Below are 11,258 nucleotides of genomic sequence, written 5' to 3'. Positions count from 1 at the left end.
AAGCAGTTACTACTGACCAGTTTTTGGAAACAAACTAAAAAACACAAACATGAAATGGAGCAAGCATCAGTTGTGCACTGTGTACCAACTTGTTCACAAGTGTCACAGGCCACAAGTCCTGCCCGTGAAGTGCCACAGGCCACTCAAACTGGCTCTGTTTTGCTTAAAGTTGTAGCCAAACGGAAAAAAAAACCCATCAGACAACAAGCAGGCCTGTGACTCGGTCTCAAAAGGAAAAAAAAGAATAAATGTTATAATTAATTAAATCTGTATTTGGCCTTGTTTTGTTGACTTGCGATTATCTTATGAATATTGTATGTATGATCAAGACCTGTTGTTTCCAAACATTCAAGTATGTCCTGGTACACGTGAAGGTTTGGAAATGTTCACAGTCCGAATGAATGCATAATGTAATTAATATTTATGTATTAATCATCTGTTCAGTAATGGTCCAACATTACACACTTGCAATGTTTTGAGAAGCTGACATTCACTTAGCTGCAAAAGATTGTATTTGGGTGTGTTTGGTAGGTAATTTAGGTAATCATTGCATGTTAATAGTATTCACATGCAAGTTAAAATAAATATATATTTAACTGCTAACATTTTACATTTCAGTTTTGTGCAGGATGAACTGTCAAATATTACTTGCCTTCACCTTCCTTGAAGCTTCTTAATGTTGGCCTTTCATCATGTATGAGTACTGGTTTCAATAACATATCTGTGAATGTGTAGTAATATATATGTAGTATCTATGGATATATGTACACACACAGTGTATAACTAATATATATATTAATGTTTTAAACATGTAAATTTGTCTAGAGGTTTTTTATCAAAACATATATATGATGCTTCCTTGTGAAAACACAGTATTGAAATAAAACAGGCCTTGTGTTAGTGAAATATACATGATCTGACCCTTTAACAATATGGGCCTATTATTATGAAGCACTTAATTAACTCACCTTGATCAGCATTTAAATAGGTTTAATACAAGGCCTACTTACTGCCATCAATATGTTCAGTGTAGAACTGGATTAAATAGATATATTATAGGTTGTAACACTACAGGTCTTGTAAACTCACAAAAGGCCTTGTTTGATGTTAACTCCAAATTGGACACAGCTGACTCTAATAGGCCCTCAAACATACTTACCCTGTAATGTTTAAACCTTTAAATAAGTCTGACCAATATAACAATCCCTGTTTACATATAAGGCCTTAAATACCTTAACATACACACACACACACACACACACACACACACACACACACACACACACACACACACACACACACACACACACACACACACACACACACACACCACTCTCACTCATACATACACACATACACACACCATGTTGAAAAAAAGACAGAGAAAAACACTGTAGCATTTCTCACCCACATTGTTTTTTAATTAAAATCCTAAACTTCTTTTTAGAATGTAGATTACGTTAAAAAAAATGTAACTTTCACAGTGAAAAGGCAATCTTAACCAAAAAATGTGTGCCAATTTTTTCAACACATTTAAATAGGTGGTTTAAAAAAGGAGTGAAACATGGAACTTGAAGTCTGACCTTGACAAAAAAGCCACAAAAAATAACATTTAAATACTTTCACATTCAGAAGAAAAACCCTACACCTCAAGATTCACACACAGAGACGCAGCAATGGCACAGAATACAACATTGAACACCCATCCGCATAAATCTTATAAAATAATGATCGCAGAGGCCATCATATCAACTGAACAACACAAAGCCAACGTGGGGCAGATCTATGACTTGATCAGAAGTAAATATCCATATTACCAAGACCCGTGCTGCGCTGGAAATTGTAAATCATCTGTTTGATTCACTTTATCAACAAATGAATGTTTTGAACGTGTCCAGGATAACCTACATGAAAGGTACGGATTTTGGCAGATTGCACCACAATTTAAAATTACCATGGAACATGGCACATATCTTCTGATAAATAGCATATTTATTCCTAATACCAATAGCAATGGATCCGCTACTACTGTTCCGTCTGAATCGATACCTGCTGCAATATCTGCACCCTCCATTCCTGAAGCACAGATGCAAGATGAACATACAGTAACTACGATGATATTTTACCAAACCTTTTTGGTGAAAACACATTAGAATGGCAAAACCAAGAACTGTACGTACCTCCGGACGTATTGTTTGAAGAAGGCAGTGGCGATTCCTATGAGCGCCTCATGGAGATGTGTGTCGTACAGGATTCAACGGTTGCGTCAACCATGGATGAAAATGCATTGTCTTTCTGGAGCGACCAGTTGCAGCCTAACGAAGTGTTACTTCTACAAGAATGGTAAATATAATAATTGTTATGCGTTGACTCACCGTTAAAAGTTTACATTTTTTTCTATTCACCATGTTTACGCTAAATGCGTGGATACAGCGTAACATTGCAGACAGCATAACATGTAGCGTTCCCAAACACATTGTTTCCTATTACAATATACTACAACCAGAAACATTACTACACATTGGTAACGGAATAAATATACCTAGTTTCCTATCTCTTAAAAAAGATCATTGCAACATGTTACCATAACTTTAACACACACCTATTTTTTTTTTTCATGCAACATCTAACAAAAGAGGGTCGGCCACATATGATGTGGGACACTTGTCATGTGCCAAGGCGTCCTTAAAAAGGATTACGGGTGTGAGCCCCGCCCCCAACCGATGTGCACGCGTCAAAGCCTATTGGCTGTGTCCGTTTGTTATTGTTATGGTCACTGCACTGTGTCATGCGCGCGCGTCTGTGTTTGTGGGCGTTAACAGTGCGGTAGCCCAATGTTAATTCATTGGGAGTAGTGTTTGCGTGCATTTCACACTGCCTTAACATGACGTCACACGTATTGTATTCGCTCATTGGGTGATCGCCCGTTGTTTCCGTCCACACACGTCCGTTGAAAAAGATTGTAGAAGTATGTGTTTAGAAAGAATGTATTTTCGCGTTCATTGGATTTGAAAGAAATATAATATGCTTAATGCTAGTAACAATATGTATTGAACGCACAACGTACACATTGTTTAGCGCATGCGCTAACACTTAGTCGACCCAATCGGGAAGTGCGTGCGCAAATTAAGATGTGCGCGCACATTATTATGTATACTGCCAACGGAAAGATCATATCCATAGTTATGGCTGCTACGCAATTAACAAAAGGATACATAATGATGTGTACTTGTAACCTTGCACGTCTAACATATAAGTGAATAACGCGTGGATATACACAATGATATAGAGATGTGTAACGCGTTGTCACGGCTACACATATATAAAGGTGCCATCTGTGACCATCATCTGTTTGCTGTATTTCAGAGATGTCGGGGAAGAATCAATGGGATCAATGTATGATTTCAGAAGAGTCCAACGTTATATGAGATGATTGTGAGGAGGAGCGACCGACTAATATACTACATATGCAACAATTTTTATAATGCTTGCAGCGCATATTAACAAACAATACAAAATGTGATCCGGTTATGCCTATATTTCATAACCACTTAATTAACATAATGATGTTGCTAAACAGTGCAGTTTGTAAATTTAATGTGTGTTCTTTCTTTTGTACTAACATTATATGCCATGCTCTGTGTAATATATAACAACCATTGCCACTCTGCTAACACATTAGTGTAGTATATTGTATAATGGAACGTATGACTGTAGAAATTATGTAAAGGAGACTTAAAACCAAGTAGCCATTTCATGTAAAAATTCTCATGTTACATGGGGATGTTGTTAAAATTGTTTTTGAGTGTGGCAAATAATTTTAATGCCAAGATGTAGTGCTCAACAATAATGCATGATGTTAAGAATATTAGGTACAGCTCATGTAAACATGTAAGTTTCTGTGTATATTTAATTTACCAAACTAACTATATTTTACTGTGTTGATTAAACCTTCAACACATACATAGTAATGTGAATATGATGATATAAGCTACCATAATAAACCTGATGGTATCATTTGACAGTGTATGCAGCATACACAAATTGATACAGACACAAACAGTTGTTTTGAAAAGTGTGCGTATGCAAATGTGCACGTGATTGACGTTCATATGTTGAGAATACTTGTAAATGATCATCATAATAATGATGAACTGACGTGAATGACATTCCAACTATATTAACAACATTGTCATTGTGAGAAATGAATTATGCAAAATTACTAATAAATGTGTGTAATATTTTGGTTTGTGTTAACAGTTTGACACTTATTACATGTAGGTCACATCAACACACATGTGTGACTTATACATACACATGTGACAATGTAAAACTAATCTTTACAAATAATTGATACCATTACTAATCACATACATTGCAACATAGAAGATGTACAAAGCATTGTTGTGATTACAGGCATTTATACATGGAGTGTTATGATCACTCATGTGCATCCGTCATTAATCACCACCCCTATGGAAAAAACTAGCAGCATTTATCCCCTTCTCTCCACCCACCCCTATATTAGATTAATGGGAATTGTAAGGGAACATACATTAAATGTGATGTCATGTCACTAATCATTTTCAAATACAATGTACATGAAAGCTCAATAGTAGCTAAACGCATGTACATGATACAGAAACTAGATGTATGTAAGATTTGAAGTTGACAACTATGTTGGGTTTATACATCCTATAATTATACGTATATAGAGGTAGCCACATGTTATGAAAGATGTCATTTCATATACATACCATGATCAGTCATAGAGGACATATACCTATAAAAAAATGGAACAATATATAAATTGCAAACATTGACATGACATCTTCATTAACGTAAGCAACACACCAAAGTGTCTATTTGGTGTTACATATGAAACACCATGTATATTTTGTCACATAAAATATGAAAAGCAGGCTGGTGTACACATCATATTGATGCACATGTTACAGTGTAACAATAACATTGTATGTAACCATACTGCAAGAATGAATGACTATGGCCATATTATGTGTATTGTGTTAGCATAATCAACAACACAATGTTACGAAATTACTCATTTGTTACACCTGTTGTATTCACATACACACAACTAATTTACATTCGAAGAAGGATTATATAACCTGTGCAAGAATAACATACCGGTGCCACATGCCTTTGTCCACACAGCAGAGAAGAGAACGGTGTGCAACCCATATTCATCTGTGTCCTAACAGAAGGTTATGTTAAAAAATGTAGTGTTAATATAACATAATTAATATATAAAAGTAGTACTAGGAACATATATGTATTTACTTACAAGAAAAAAAAGTATTTATGACATTCTGGCGTGTCTCGGCACCACTGGCTGTTTGTTCATTTTCAGCTGGTACATTGGTGGGATGCTCCTCTACCAAAGCCTCACCTATGTCTGCGTGTACATTATGTCTGAGTGCCACATTGTGCAAAATGCAACAGGCAATGATAATATCAGACACTTTTTGTGGCTTATATTGAAGAGCCCCACCAGTTCTGTCGAGACACCTAAATCTTGTTTTGAGAAGGCCAAATGTCCTCTCTATAACGGATCGCGTAGATATATGGGCAGCATTGTACCTCTCCTCTGCTTCAGTTTGAGGGTTTAGCACCGGGGTCAAGAGCCACGGCCTAATTCCGTATCCTGAGTCACCTATAATCAATGGAGCACACATAAGGTAACATTAGTGATAACATTCTAAAATAAAATCATTCCTAAACAAAAATGAGGTTTGTGTTACAACATCCAAATATGTACTCACCCAGCAGCCAACCAGGTCCAAAATGGCCTTCTTCGAAAACATGGAAGACTGATGAGTTCCTCAGGATAGAGGAATCGTGACTGGAACCAGGGAATTTGGCTACCACATGCATTATCTTCATCGTGGCATCGCATACCACCTGTACATTCAGGGAATGGTAGTGCTTACGGTTGCGGTAAGCATGCTCACTCTGACTAGGCGGAATCAAAGCAACATGGGTGCAATCGATTGCACCCAGCACACATGGTATCCCGGCTATAGCATAAAAGCCATTCCTGACTTCCAGCCACTGTGTCTGCTCTTTAGGAAAATAAATATAATTCCTAGCGCGTCTATTGAGTGCATAGAGAAACTTGGTAAAGGCCCGCGAGAATGTAGATTGCGAGACCCCGCCCACTATGCCCACAGTTGTCTGGAATGACGCGGAAGCAAGATAATGTAATGAGCACAGCATTTTAACAAGCCCAGGGACTGCACGACCTCTGGCTGTCACAAAATCTAAATCTCCCCTAAATGTCACCTCTCTGTGATGTACATAGGATATTCCATATGTTATGAACCTTTATTGTATTCTGTTTTTTATATATAAAATGTACTATTCAAGTTTTTATTATACTAAGATTCCTCCCAATACCTCAATCAAGAGACATTGATATCACATTGTTCTATCAAAATCGCGCCAATCACGAATCGTTTGCAATTATGAACTGAGATATATAGCAGCATAGATGTATTCAGCACTTATCCCTGACGAAGAAAGACACCATTGGAGCTTTCGAAATGCATTGGATGGTTTTTTGGTATTGTTGGGACACCGTAGCAGTGGACGAGAATTGGTGACGTCAGCGCGCGAGTGGATCGTGTGTCTTCTAGGAAGTGAATCACTACGAAGCACAATACTTGATCCCCGGCAGCAGAAGACGAATACACCACCAGGCGAACGGCGTATCCCGACCACAAAGACCATTAAAACCAGTGCTTTTAACCTATTCACGTCTGGTGAGTAGGTTTTCAATTTTAACCTAGGCGGAGCAAAGAAAGAGATCTTGGACCAAGCCCCAAGTTGTGGTAGTGCTTAGGCCCCCGTCCACACCACCACCCAGTGCAAGGCACTTGTTCATTTAATCCATTTTATAATTATGTGTATAACATTGCATTTTATGATTTTTTTAATTTAATAAATTGCTCCTTATATATTATCATTGTTATCCCTTGGGTAATACACTATTGCAGGTTTCCTGCATGTTTTGTCTTTCTTTTTCCTGAGGTCACAGTCTAACAGAAGAAATCCTAAGCCCCCACCTCAGCGCCAGAGGAAGTTGCCTTTTTCCACAAATCCAAGTCTGGGTGGAAGATACCAGATCAATTTCTTCAGGCAGCTCCAGGACTACCATTTGGACATTGTATCTAAGGTTATCATTTGTTGTTTGCACAAGCGCTGTTTGTACATCTTTTTGTTTCACCTCTTCATCAGCAAGCCACTCGTGCAAAAGAATGTTCCTCCGTCTCCTAAACAAGCGCAACATTTTGAAATCTGTAGCTGTGAATGAGCAGGTAATGGCCGTCCTTTAAATAGCTATGTGATGATGTCAGGTGAGTTTGTAAAATGCAACTTGTTACATTAACATATTAAAGTACTTGCCTCCCAAGCTGTATCCATTTGCTCTAAGAAGTATTATTTCTGTGTATTCAGCAGCCAATCCTAAATGTGTGATAGGTAAACTATGATCCTATCACCTGCAAGACAATGGACACAGTTGTCCACAAGCAAGCAAGTGGAGATAAATGTCCACTACCCTCAAGATAGAGCAAGAGCCTAGTGGCTAGTACTTCATGCTGAGCTGGTGCCTGTAAATAATGACAGTTCACTATACAGGATTAGTGTATGTGATACCCTAGCCTGGTCTGCCTCGTAAAGCAATGAAAGCCTTAATTCACATAAATAATCAACATATTCAGATTGTATGTTTTACTTGAAAAGAATAGGATGGCTTCAATACCCAACTCCTCCTATAGACAAATAAAATGATTCTACGTCTAATTAAGCCAATTACATATATATAAAAAAACAATTATTTAAAATGTTTACTAGGAAATAATACATTCAGAGAAGCTACTGTAAATGGAAGGGGAGGGGGCTCCGATTTCTTTTGATTGAACTCCCTACTCCATTTGAGCAGTGAGCATGATCAACTTCTAGAAAATGAGCATTATAATGATTAACTGGTACGATACAACGCCATGGCGTGCAAGGACCCATGCCATACTAGGTACATAATTATGGCACTCTAAAGGTTAATATAGAGGACCAGGGTGCTGTCATTGTCTGTGCCAGGGCATTGGGATGGGAGGGAAGCAGGGTCTCACCTGCGTACCTTTGCATTTACAGGGCACATGACCCTTCATCGTAGGTTTACATGGCAAATGAGTATAAACTCCGAGAAGGGCACAAGCAGTAGCTGTGAGGATTGGCCCTCGGTCCCACCCCCGTGACGCGTTCTGTGTTGGTTGATGCCCCTTGCGCGTGCATTGCGTGTGAGCGCCGCAGTACTCCTGCCGGCACCGGACCTAGGCTCCGCCCTGCATCCTGTGACGCAACGGAGGACACTCCTCTCTCCGCTACACGTCCGTGTCACACGACCAGAAACACTTGAGGGGTTAATGCTATCAACATTAATTCCCTTCATTACTCCACAGCTGCGATTCACTCCGCCCCTGCCTATCAGTACACAGTCTATGTGTGATGACTCTTTGTCTGCAGCCTTCCCATTGGCTCTCTGTGCTTTATATACTCAGCCAGCCATTAGGCAAATTGGCTGAGCATAAACTTGTGTTTATGTATGAAGTGCTTGCCTCAAGCATCCTGCTGCCCTGCCGTTGCTCTGTGCATTCTGCTTGATCTCATGTACCTTTGACCTCAGTTTGAACACGGACCTCTACCTTCTCTGACCCCTGACCTCGGCTACACACAACGACCATTCTGACCTCTCTACTCCTGGACCCCGGCTACACACAACGACCACCCGACTTCTCCAATCCTAGATCACGGCGAGTATTACGACTATTCTGACTTCTCATACCCTGACCCAGCTACACGACTCTGCAATCCGGACGCGGTTGCGCGGTTGTTGGTCGGTGTATTCTAACATCCCCATCTCAGCCCTGCGGTACCATCCTGTTTGTGGTGAGCACTCGTTAAAGTAGCATCGTTGTGAGGAGGGATGGCTCAATTCTTGATAGGTGACGATGTGGGATGATGCTGTGGTACTGATGATAGTTACATTGTAGATGAGGTTGTTCGTCCATCCAGTTCAACCTATGCTAAATTTAGTCAACAGATACTTTATCCTATATTTGTATTTACTTTATTGCTCCAGAGGTAGACAAACAAAAATCCTCAGTGGAAAATCATTTGATATCTCATTAGGGGAAAAATTAATTTCTTCCTGACTCCAAATATTGGCAATCTGATCAATCCCTGGATCAACATCTTTCCTATGTGTACTTATTTGGTATATCCCTGTATACCTTTCCTATCTAAAAAGATGTGCAACCTTTTTTTGAAGATATATATTATATCTGCCATCACACTCTCCATGGGTAATGAATTCCACATTTTAACTGCCCTTAATGTAAAGAACCTTTTCCTTTGCTGCTGGTGAAATCTTCATTTTTCCAAACTTATAGGGTGACCCTGTGTCGTATGTACTGCCCTTGGGATGAATAGTTCTTTTGAAAACTCCTTGTATTGTCCCCGAATATGTATGCATATTGTTATCATATATCCTCTTAAAGGCCTCTTTTCTAATGTAAACAAATCTAATTTAGCTAGCCTCTCCTCATAAATCAAATTATCTATCCCCTTTATTAATTTGGTGGCTCTTCTCTGCACTTTCTCTAGTTTCATAATGTCTTTTCTAAGTAGTGGTGCCCAAAATTGTACTCCATATCCAAGGTGTGGTCTTACTAAAGCTTTATAAAGGGGCATAATTATGTTTACATCCCTTCCACCCATTGCCGGTTAATGCAAGATAAGATCTTGTTTGCCTTTGCAGCTACTCCATGACATTGGGCACTATTGCTAAGCCTGCTGTCTACAAGCACTCCTAAATCTTTCTCCATCAAGGATTCTCCTGATTTAATCCCATTTCATTTGTAAATTGCCTGTTTATTCTTGTTTCCCAAATGCATAACCTTACATTTATCTGTACTAAACCTCGTCTGCCATTTACCTGCCCATCTTTCCAATCTATCCAAGTCCTTCAGGAGAGAAATTACATCCTGCTCTGATTCAACTACACTACTCTCCAGCACTTACTCCCTCACCTGCTGTCTCTGTAAGTTTCCCATTAAACCTCTTAGATTGTAAGCTCTTCGGGGCAGGGATTTCCTTTCCTATTGTCTGATATTGCTGCACTTATTGTATAATTATAATTCCCTGTACTGTATTCTTTGTGAAGCGCTGAGTACACTTTTGGCGCTATATAAATAAAGACGTACAATACAACACAATACAACTACCTTACACAATTTAGTGTCATCAGCAAAGATGGAGACTTTTCGCTCTCTGCCAACCTCAAGGTCATTAATAAACAAGTTATAAATCAGGGGTCCCAGCACCGACCCCTGAGGTACTCCACTCACAACTTTAGCTCAACCTGAAAAAGTTCCATTTATGACAACTCTCTGTTGTCTATCCATCAACCAGTTTTCAATGTAGGTTTTCAATGTAGGTGTAAATATTTTTACTGAGTCCAATTTTCTTTATTTTGTACACTAACCTTGTGTGGAACCGTATCAAAGCCTAGCTCCATTTTAAATATAGGCACTACATTTGCTTTACGCCAATCTTGTGGTACTGAGCCTGTGGAAATGGAGTCCTTGAAAATTAAATGTAATTGTTTGACTATTACTGAACTTAACTTCTTAAGAACTCTTGGATGTATGCCATCGGGGCCAGGTGCCTTATTTACTTTAATTTTATCAAGCAACCTATGAACTTCCTCAGTTAACCAATTGTTTGTTAATATAGGGGTTGTGGCTTCCAACTCTGGCTCTACTATTGCAATTGATTTCCCACTAGTTTTGCTTGACTGCAAAAACACTGACACAGACCCTCATTCTCTCCTGTCTCGACTACTGTAACCTCCTGCTGTCTGGCCTTCCTGTCTCTCACCTGTCTCCCCTACAATCTTACCTAAATGCTGCTGCCAGAATCACTCTACTATTTCCGAAATTTGTCTCAGCGTCTTTCCTGCTGAAATCCCTCTCCTGGCTTCCTATCAAATCATGTATCACACTCCATTCTCCACCTCTCTTTTAAAGCTTTAAGCGCCTCCTTACATCTCAGCCCTAATTTCTCGATATACACCATCTTGACTCTTGCATTCTGCTCAAGGATGTCTTTTCTCTACCCCCTTTGTATCTAAAGCCCTCTCCCGTCTTAAACCTTTCTCATTGACTGCCCCATGCCTC

At 39.2% G+C, this 11,258-nt stretch overlaps 1 long non-coding RNA gene across 1 annotated transcript; it reads right to left on the bottom strand.

Moving 5' to 3' along the window:
* Positions 1–651: 651 nt before the first annotated feature.
* Positions 652–6,677, bottom strand: LOC142477099 (uncharacterized). The gene is made up of 4 exons (XR_012792178.1): positions 5,149–6,677; positions 4,758–4,783; positions 2,181–2,332; positions 652–721 (listed from the first exon to the last, which is right to left on the bottom strand). It is a non-coding gene; the product is annotated as an uncharacterized LOC142477099 (long non-coding RNA).
* Between the last annotated feature and the right edge of the window lie 4,581 nt (positions 6,678–11,258).

The sequence above is a fragment of the Ascaphus truei genome, unplaced genomic scaffold (genome assembly GCF_040206685.1).
Source record: "Ascaphus truei isolate aAscTru1 unplaced genomic scaffold, aAscTru1.hap1 HAP1_SCAFFOLD_1932, whole genome shotgun sequence".
NCBI lineage: Eukaryota > Metazoa > Chordata > Amphibia > Anura > Ascaphidae > Ascaphus > Ascaphus truei.
Note: the sequence above shows the minus strand (reverse complement) of the source record. Positions and strands in the feature narration are given on the sequence as shown.